Genomic DNA, 9,509 nt, shown 5'->3' with positions numbered 1-9,509 from the left:
ACAGGCTTTCCGGAGAGAGAGTACAGGCTTTCTACACACGGTTTTCTCATTTGTGAAACAGGGAGACCACGCAGTGCCCATGTCGTATGACCGACGTCAGACTGTCAAAGACACGGCGCTCTGTAGCCTGGGCCGCCATCACTGAGTCACAGTGACAGACCCCCAGCAGAGGCAGGCCCTGTCCTCCCGATCCTCTCTGCCTCAAGCCTCTCACCACCGCTCCATTTCCCGGCGCGCCCGGAAGACTCCGCCCGGCCGACCCAAGGCGCCGCGCCCCAGCAGCGCCCGGAGTGGCCACCTCCGAACCCTGCGACGGTGGGCCGCCCCTCCGCACACAGCGGCAAACTCCCTCCCTCAACAGATATCTGGGGGCGGCGGACAAGTCTGGGACCCGCTGCCTGCACCTCTTGGGCCCTGCCCTCCATCCCGGGTGCCCGGGACGGCCCTGCGGACCCGCACCCCTAGGACCCGTCCGCTCGGACCCGCGGGGCTCACGCAGCGCCGCACCGGCTTCGGACTCGGCCGCGTCCCCGCAGCTGCTACGCAACGGCGCAAGGACCCCAACCAGGGCTGCCCGACCGAAGCCTGAAGGACCCCACGAGGCGCGGCTGCCTAGCGCGGTGCCGGCGGGAGGACGCGGGGAGGCTGGTGGGGGGGGCGGGGGGGGGGGCGGCCTCGGGCTCGTGGAGGCCGGAGTCTGGGTCAGCGGGCCCGGGACTAAATCAGGGCTTCCGTGCTCAGGCCTCCTGGGATGGCGGGACAGCGGGCCTGAGGCGTGGGGGTAGGACGCCGGGGAAGGCCCCCTGCGGGCGCTGGGGCACAGGTGCGGAGGCTGCCGCTGCGCCCAGGGACCCCTGGCTGGGCCACCGCCTTCAGGAAAGTGGTGGAGGGTGGCGCTTCAGTGGCGGGAGGCACGTGACTGGAGAGTTCTAAAGTTTGCAGTTCTCCGGTGGGTGATTTTGAGTTCATTTTTCTATGCGGCGACATGTGCTATTAACCATGAATCGAGACAGCCGCCACCGAGCCTGCGTGAGCAGGGAGCCTAGCCCGCCCTCGGCACCGCAGGCCCAGGTGCGTTCATGGACTCTGTCAGCAAGGATCTGTGCGGAGCAGGTGTGCGCCAGGCCAGCCATTCCTTCCAGGGACTGAGGCTACCGCCGAGAGCAAAGCGGAGTTGCCCTCGTGGAGCTGAGCGCCCGGTGGGCAGGCAGGCGTGAACCAAGTGCCTGCACAATAACGTTCCGGAGGACCCTCCGAAGGAAATGCGCTAGGAGGCGGGAGAAGAGGCATCAGGACTGGAAAGTCTAGGGGCTGAGTAGACGCCATCCAGGGGGAAACCCCACACCAAGGCCGTCAGGCAAGAAAGTGTTTTGGAGCTGAAAGGCTCATGAGGCCATAGCAAAGGAAAGCTACAGGAGGAGGGGTCTCAGGCGACCTTGGAAAGACAGGAGGGCCACAGCATGCAAGACATAGCAGGCCATGAGGGGAGTGGGGAATCTTGATTTCTATCCTGAGAGCAAAATCCTCCTTGAAGGGGTAAGGAGAAGGGGTCCCGTGAGGAGGCTGCTGCCCAGTGTGGTACTGGGGTGGTGGACTGGAGCGATTTGAGAGGGAAAAGTGCCAGGAGTTGGTTATAGCTTGGATATGGAGGAGGGTGTGCAGGATGGCCCTCTGGATATTTGCAAATACTGCATTTGCTCTCGAGTTACCCAGGGAGAGTGGGTCCCCCACGCTGTCTCCATCTTGCATGCACTGTGCCTCCTACAAGCTGAGAGCTGTCAAAGGACCCAGCAAGCTTGGCTTGACGTCTTTGTTGGGCCAGACCCTGTACTGCTCTTCTGTGGCGGCCAGGCCTGGTTCCGGTGGGAGTGCTGGCTGACCCCTGTCCTGCCTTTCTTACAGATGCCTTCCCCACCCACCAGCACCTCCTGCTGCTGTGGATTGCACGGTGGTGACCAGGGCTGTGCGTCCTGTGCAGGTCCTTGTTTTCACTTCTGTGGGGCGTACACCCAGAAGTGGAATTGCTGTAGTGTGTGGTGATTTTATATTTAATTTTCAGTGAGCCACCCTGTTTTCTGCAGCAACTGCACCATTTTGCATTTATCTTCCCTGTTTACGACTGAATAATACTGTATTCTATGGAGAGACTGCATTTGGTTTATCCGTTTTTCTGTGGGGGGATGTTTAGGTTGTTTCCACCATTTTGCTATTGTGAATAAGGCTGTTACAAACATTCATGAACAAATTTTGTGTTGAACATCTGTTTTAAGTTTTGGGAGTATATAACTAGGAGAGGAATTGAGTTAAAAGGTAACTATTTTTAACTGTTTGAACACACATTAAACTATTTTACACAGAGGCTGCACTATTTTGTATTCCTATCAATGTAAGAAGGCTCCAATTTCTCCACATACTGGTCAAAACATCAACTTCTTTATTGTATTCATCAAAGTGTGTATGAGAACAGGCTTCTCTCATTGTGGTTTTCCTTTTCAATGATTATAAAGTTGAACCTTCCAAGTGATTGTCATTTGTGTGTCTTCTTTGGACAACTGCCTATTCATGTCCTTTGCTCATTTTAAGATTGGGTTGTGTAGCCCTGGGTGGTGTGGTTCAGTAGTTGGAGTATCGACCTGCTCATTGAGGGGTTGCAGGTTCGATTCCGGGTCAAGGGCATGTACCTGGGTTGCAGGTTCAATCCCCAGCCCTGGTCGAGGTGCAGGCAGGAGGCTACCAATCGATGGATCTCTCTCACATTGATGATTCTTTCTCTCTCTCCCGTCCACTCTAACTAAAAACATCACTGGAAAAAAATATCCTTGGGTGAGGATTAACAAAAAACAAACAAAAAGATTGGGTTGTGCCCCTAGCCGATTTGGCTCAGTGCAAACAGCATTGGCCCACGGACTGAAGGGGTCCAGGTTCGATTCTGGTCAAGGGCATGTACCTCAGTTCCAGGCTCGATCCTCAACCCTGGTTGGGGAGCACATGAGGAGGCAACCAATCAACGTCTCTCTCACACAGATGTTTCTCTCTGTCTCTCCCTCTCCCTTCCACTCTCCCCAAAAATCAATGGAAAAATGTCCGTGGGCCAGGATTAACCAAAAAAAGCTTCCGGCAAGGCTTTTTCCTAAATGGAGAGGCGGGGCCAGGGTGGATTGTGGGCGGGGCCAGGGTGGAGTAGGGGGCGGGGCAGGGCTTGCGGCTATCGCTGAGCTGGAATTTGGGGGCGTGGCCTAGCTGTGCACCGGGAGCCCGAAGACCCGCTTGGATGTGCGGGCAGAGCGGGAATGGAGGTGAGAGGTCCCTGAACCTGAGGGAGGGAGGTGGCCCAACTGGAGCTGCACGGGGTTCAGGACAGGAGGCGGGCGGCTGGCGGACATGAGGTGAGTGTGGCCTGGGAGCAGCGCGGCAGGTCCTGAGGTGTGAGGCGAGCGGTGCGGAGGGCGTGAGGCGAGGCCGCCGGGTGTGGGGCCTGAAGCCTGAGGTCGGAGGCGAGAGCGTGAGGTGTGAGGTGTGAGGTGAGGGGTGCAGAGGGCGTGAGGCCTGAGGGGAGCCGTGCGGAGGGCCTGAGGCGAGGCCGCCGGCTGTGAGGCGTGAGGCCTGAGGTGAGGGGTGCGGAGGGCGTGAGGTGAGGCCCGGGTGCGAGGCCAGAGCTGGCGCAGGGCCGGGAGGAGCGGCTGGGCCTCGGGTGAGGCAGCTCCCGGCGGGTCCCCTCGTCGCTGTGACTTTTCTTTCTCCGGAGCCACAGCCGCCGCTCAGCTCGTTTCTAGAGCCACAGCCGCCCTCCCAGGCTCCCCGGTGGCTGCTTCTGGGCCAAGTTCTTCTGTGCTTCCCTGTCCCCGCTGTAATGGACGCTCCCTAAAACAAGGGCGATGTGTGTGAGCTGTAAGAACATGGCCGTGTGGCTCAGTGGGCGGGAGCACCTCCGGGACGGACGCAAACAATGTTGCAGCTTTGGTCCCGGGACTGCGAGTCCGCGTCTCTCTACCTCCTCCCCGTCCTCTGACGTCAGGGAAGGTGAAGGGGGAACCGTGTGCAGATCCTCACACGCCGACAGCGGGTCCTCATGGCATCGGCTCCCAGGGGTCATGTTCTGTGCAGGGAGCGCCCAGTCTCCTCTCTGACCCCGTGGAGCCTGCGGTGTGGCGTCCAGTGACCGCCCGCAGCGCAGCCCGGAAGCCCCGGAAGCAGCGGAGACACTGCCCAGTGCTCAGGGGGCGCCGTGTCCCCGAGGCCGCGCCATGTGCCTCAGCAGACACGTAGGGGCACCTCCATAGCCCGGAGGCCTCTCCACAAACCATGAGGCAGAACGAGTGTCGCCTGCAGTGGACCAGCGCGGGTGGCTGGTGTGGGAAACGGGGTGTGTTGTGGTTTATTGTTTGTTGCAATGTAGTGAGAGTTTGGGTGAGGAGTGGGGTTACTGAACACAGATTTATTCATGCTTTGCTTCATCTTATAGAGGAACTAAAGGCATTGGGACTATTAGCAAACATGTCCTGTGGAACATAAGAAATTGTACTATGAGAAAGCATATTTCTAGAAAGGTGTTTGTTCATGCATTTACCAATCTAAAGAATACTGGTGTCACAGACAATTCACATTCCTTATGAAGGGATCGCCGTTTTGCCACCTGAGACTTGGAATCTTGATCTTTATGGAGGAGCAGGACTCAGAAAGACCCTTTGGCCCCGCCCCCTTTCCTGCCAAGAAAATGCTCTTCTCTTCTGCTCCCTAGTGAGCATAGTAGGAATAGCATCTTCTAAAGCGCCTGCTCATGTCGTTTTGCAAGGACTGGAAGGCCCTGAGCTCCGAATGCCTTGTGTCCCCACTGTTCCCTTTCTGTTTCAGCCTCTCCTGCAGGCAGGGCCTCTGACTCTCATGTATGTGAGGGGCCTTGCTGTGCACCCGGCGCCCAAAGACCCGCCAGGATGTGCGGGCAGAGTGGGAATGGAGGCGAGAGGCCCCTTGAATTTGAGGGGAGGGAGGTGTAGCCCTGAGGAGGGGGGGGGGGTGGCCCAACTGGAGCCTACACGGGGTTCAGGATAGGAGGCAGTCAAGGGCACATGCTTGGGTTGTGGGCTCTATCCCCAGTGGGGGGTGTGCAGGAGGCAGGCAATCAATGTTGTTCTCTCATCATTGATATTTCTATTTCTCTCTCCCTCTCCCTTCCTCTCTGAAATTAATAAAAATATATTAAACAAACAAACAAACAAGAGCATTGCTTGTAAATGTTAGAACCAGGCTCAGATAAATTCCAGGGACCCAAAGCTTAGGAGTTCCCTCCCTCAGAACTGCTGGAATTGCACATGAAGAAGTGCAAATTATGGAAGGAGCCACTTTGGGCTAAATAATTAGAAAGAGTTTTTATTCTCTTTAGACTAAGAGACCAGGCTTGGTGAGCAAAGGAAAGACTTGTGTTATCTTAAATCCAGCTTATTTATAAATTATCTTGTGTTTTCCTCTAGCCCTAGCCAGTTTGACTCAGTGGATAGAGTATCAGCCTGTGGACTAAAGGGTCCTGGGTTTGATTCCAGTCAAGGGCATGAACCTCAGTTGCAGGCTCCTCCCCTGCTCAGGCCCTGTTTGGGGTGTGTGCAGGAGGCAACCAATCAATGTGTTTCTCTCACATCAGTATTTCTCTCTGTCTTTCCTTCTCTCTTTCACTCTAAAAATCAATGGAAAAATATCCCCGGTTGAGGCTTAGGAAAAAAAAAGTATACAAAGCCGTGTTTTCCTCTAGAACATTATTTCCTAAAGTAAAAATGGCTTTGTTTGAGCAGTTTACTTAATGCGGAAAAATAAAATTAATTCAAAATTCTACCCCAAGAGCTAAAAAAAACTGCTATCATTTTTAGTATATCCCCCTTCAGACATCTCTACATGCACACATTTCCTTTATTCTGTTTTCTCTAGATTTAATTTACTATTTTAGGTTCTTAATCTGGATGCAAAACATGTAAATTTTTCAACTTTTATTCCTAAAGTTCAAAATGGGTACACATGTTTTAATAAGTTTTGGTATATAGTATTATCATTCAATTCAAATTATATTCTAACTTGAATTATGATGTATTTTTTGGTTTACTTAGAATTGTATTTCATAACATTTAAAAATAAGGAGTTTCTAGGTACCTTCTGTTTCTGATTTCTAGACTAGATTAATTACACTGACAACAAGTAACATCTAATCTAATAAAAGAGAAATTAGCGTACGACCGCTACCCTTCCCATTGGCTAATTAGCGAGATATGCAAATTAATCACCAGACAAGATGGCAGTTAACCGCCAACAAAGATGGCGGTTAATTTGCATATGTAGGCACAATGCAGGGAGGCCAAAGGGAAAGCACAGAAGAAGCCCCCTGGCACCACAGTGATTGGAAACGGGGAGCTAAAGAGCCGGGGGGGCGGGGCAAAAGGCGGCCCTGGGGGCCGCCTTTGCCCCTGCCCTCCAGCCATGATTGGAAAATCAGGCGCCTTTGCCGCACTGGCCAGTGATAGCGGGAAGTAGGGGTGGAGCCAGCGATGGGAGCTGGGCAGGGGCGGCTGCAGCTGGGGGGGGTCCCCTGCCCAGGCCTAACGCCTTGGCCAGAGGCATTAGGCCTGGGCAGGGGCGGTGCCAGTGATCATGGGGAGCAGGGGCAGAGTCGCCGATGGTGGGAGCTTGCGGTCCCCTGCCCAGGCCTAATGCCTTGGCCACAGGCGTTAGGCCTGGGAAGGGGTGGAGCAGGAGATCCCTTGGAGAGCTGTGGGTCCCCTGCCCAGGCCTAATGCCTGGGTGAGAGGCATTAGGGTGGAGCCGGCAATCGCAGGGAGCAGGGGCCGAGTTGGCGATGGTGGGGAGCTGGGGGTCCCTTGCCCAGGCCTAATGCCTTGGCCAGAGGTGTTAGGCCTGAGCATGGGCAGAGCCAGCGATCGTGAGCAGGGGCGGCGTGGGCGATCGTAGGGAGCTGGGGGTCCCCTGCCCACCCTGATCCGGGACACCCTTCAGGGCAAACCAGCTGGCTCCCACCCATGCACCAGGCTTCTATCCTATATAATAAAAGGGTAATGTGCACATGCAATTTTTTTTTCAAATATATATTATTGATTTTTTACAGAGAGGAAGGGAGAGGGATAGAGAGTTAGAAACATCGATGAGAGAGAAACTTCGATCAGCTGCCTCCTGCACACCCCCTACTGGGGATGTGTACGCAACCAGAGTACATGCCCTTGACCGGAATCGAACCTGGGACCCTTCAGTCCGCAGGCCTACGCTCTATCCACTGAGCCAAACCCGTTAGGACGGTAATGTGCAAATTGACCCTAACAGCAGAACGACTGGGAATGACTGGTCACTATGACACACACTGACCGCCAGGGGGCAGATGCTCAATGCAGGAGCTGCCCCCTGGTAGTCAGTGCACTCCCGCAGGGGGAGCTCTGCTCAGCCACAAGCCAGGCTGACGGCATCACAGTGGCAATGGTGGGAGCCTCTCCTGCCTCCTCAGCAGCTCTGTGGATGTTCAACTGCAGCTTCGGCCCGCTGGCAAGTGGACATCCCCCAAGGGATGTATCACTGCCAGCTTAGGCACAATCCCCCGGGGAGCAGGCCTAAGCCAGCAGGTGGACATCCCCCAAGGGGTCCCAGACTGCGAGAGGGCACAAGCTGGGCTGAGGGACCCCCGAGTGCACAAATTTTTGTGCACCGGGCCTCTAGTCCTATATAATAAAAGGGTAATATGCAAATCTACCAAACAGTGGAATGAAGGGTTGCTATGACATGCCCTGACCATCAGGGGGCAGACTCCCAATGCAGGAGCTGCCCCCTGGTGGTCAGTGCGCTCCCCCAGGGGGAAGCATTGCTCAACCAGAAGCTGGGCTCACAGCTGGCGAGCGCAGCGGCAGTGGTGGGAGCCTCTCCTGCCTCTGCAGCAGAGCTAAGGACCCCTCAGGGGATGTCTCCCTGCCGGCTTAAGCCCCCCCCCCCACCCCACCCCCGTGGTGGAGCGGGCCTAAGCTGGCAGGCGGACATCCCCTGAGGGGTCCTGGACTGTGAAAGGGCACAGGCCAGGCTGAGGGTCCACCCCACCCCTCCAATTGCACAAATGTTGTGCATCAGGCCTCTAGTACTGTATATAATTTTAATTCTTTGAAGTTTGTTGAAATTTGCTTATAGTACAAATGGTCACTTAAAAAATAAGTGTACCTCTGCTGCCATCTCGTGTTCATCTTGGGAATAACACTGTAGTGCAGGTCTTCAGGAAAAGGGGGTGGCTATAGTGCAGTGGTTCTCAACCTTCCTAATGCCGCGACCCTTTAATACAGTTTCTCATGTTGTGGTGATCCCCAACCGTAAAATTATTTTGGTTGCTACTTCATAACTGTAATTTTGCTACTGTTATGAATCCTAATGTAAATATCTGATATGCAGGATGTATTTTCATTGTTACAAATTGAACATAATTAAAGCATAGTGATTAATCACAAAAACAATATGTAATTATATATGTGTTTTCCGATGGTCTTAGGCGACCCCTGTGAAAGGGTCGTTCGACCCCCAGGTTGAGAACCGCTGCTATAGTGGGTCATGTCTAAGTGCTGAATGAAATGTTATTTAGGAGTGTATTTCAGAACTTTTAAAAGTAAGAACTTTCTATTTACCTTTTGTTACTGATTTACTGATTAACCTGTATTAGAGCAAGAAACATAATTTGTATAATTTCAATCTTTTGAAACTTTTTGAAACTTACATGGAGCGTTAAAAAAAATTTCCAAGTATGATTCTTTGCTGCCACCTCGTGTGTAATTTGGGAATAACACTTTAGTGCCTTTCAGCAGGAAAGGTTGTTGGGTATAGTGGGTTGAATACAGTTTGCTGCTCAGGTTGTTGAACTTTTTTACATCCTTACTGGAGTCTTTGTGGGAGGCTATTGGTTCTGAAAGAGGTATGCTCTGTCTCTGAATGAGAGAGGTGTGTTAAATTTATCTCATTTCCCTTGTATCTCTGTTCTATGTACTTTAATTTTGTTATGAAGTGCTTGTGAATTTGGATCTTCCTGGTAAAATAAAGGGTGTGTCAGGATTGGGTCGATGTGGGAAGCTGTGGCTGAATGGTTGGTTCTGAGTCTTTCAGGTGAGCCACCCAAGCCCTCAATGATTTTAGGAAAAGAGGTTCCCATGGCAATGCCGTCGTTTTTTCAAGGACTCCCTGCATATGAGTGTTCCACATCCCATTTGATGCCATTTCCTTTGCCATCTGCAAAGAAACCGTCCCCAGAAGCAGCTGGTCCGAAGAGTTGGGACTGGTGGGATCAGCTGTAAGAGAGTTGTGGGGAGTGCTGAAGTACGCAAGAGAGTAGAGAGTGTAATCAGGTTTTTCAGGGGACATTGAGGCAAGGAGGGGATGTCAGGCTGTAAGAGCAGGGGAGGGTCTCCCCCGCAGGCAGCACAGCCAGCAAAGTTGATGCTCTCGTCTCAGTGCTCAGTGACAATCATGCGATCCTGGGTGAGAGGAAGTGTATGAGA

The 9,509-nt window shown here is 53.4% G+C and overlaps 1 protein-coding gene across 2 annotated transcripts in view; it reads right to left on the bottom strand.

The window, feature by feature from the left end:
- Positions 1 to 78, bottom strand: part of RABL2B (RAB, member of RAS oncogene family like 2B) — an 8,395-nt gene extending 8,317 nt beyond the window's left edge. The window contains exon 1 of one of the 2 annotated variants that reach the window (XM_023747213.1): positions 40 to 78. The gene's annotated coding sequence lies outside the window, so the exon portion shown is untranslated. The remainder of the gene's footprint in view (positions 1 to 39) is intronic. The other variant, XM_023747214.1, reaches the window with a different exon arrangement.
- Positions 79 to 9,509: the final 9,431 nt, after the last annotated feature.

This window comes from Myotis lucifugus, unplaced genomic scaffold, assembly GCF_000147115.1.
Source record: "Myotis lucifugus unplaced genomic scaffold, Myoluc2.0 scaffold_812, whole genome shotgun sequence".
NCBI lineage: Eukaryota > Metazoa > Chordata > Mammalia > Chiroptera > Vespertilionidae > Myotis > Myotis lucifugus.
Note: the sequence above shows the minus strand (reverse complement) of the source record. Positions and strands in the feature narration are given on the sequence as shown.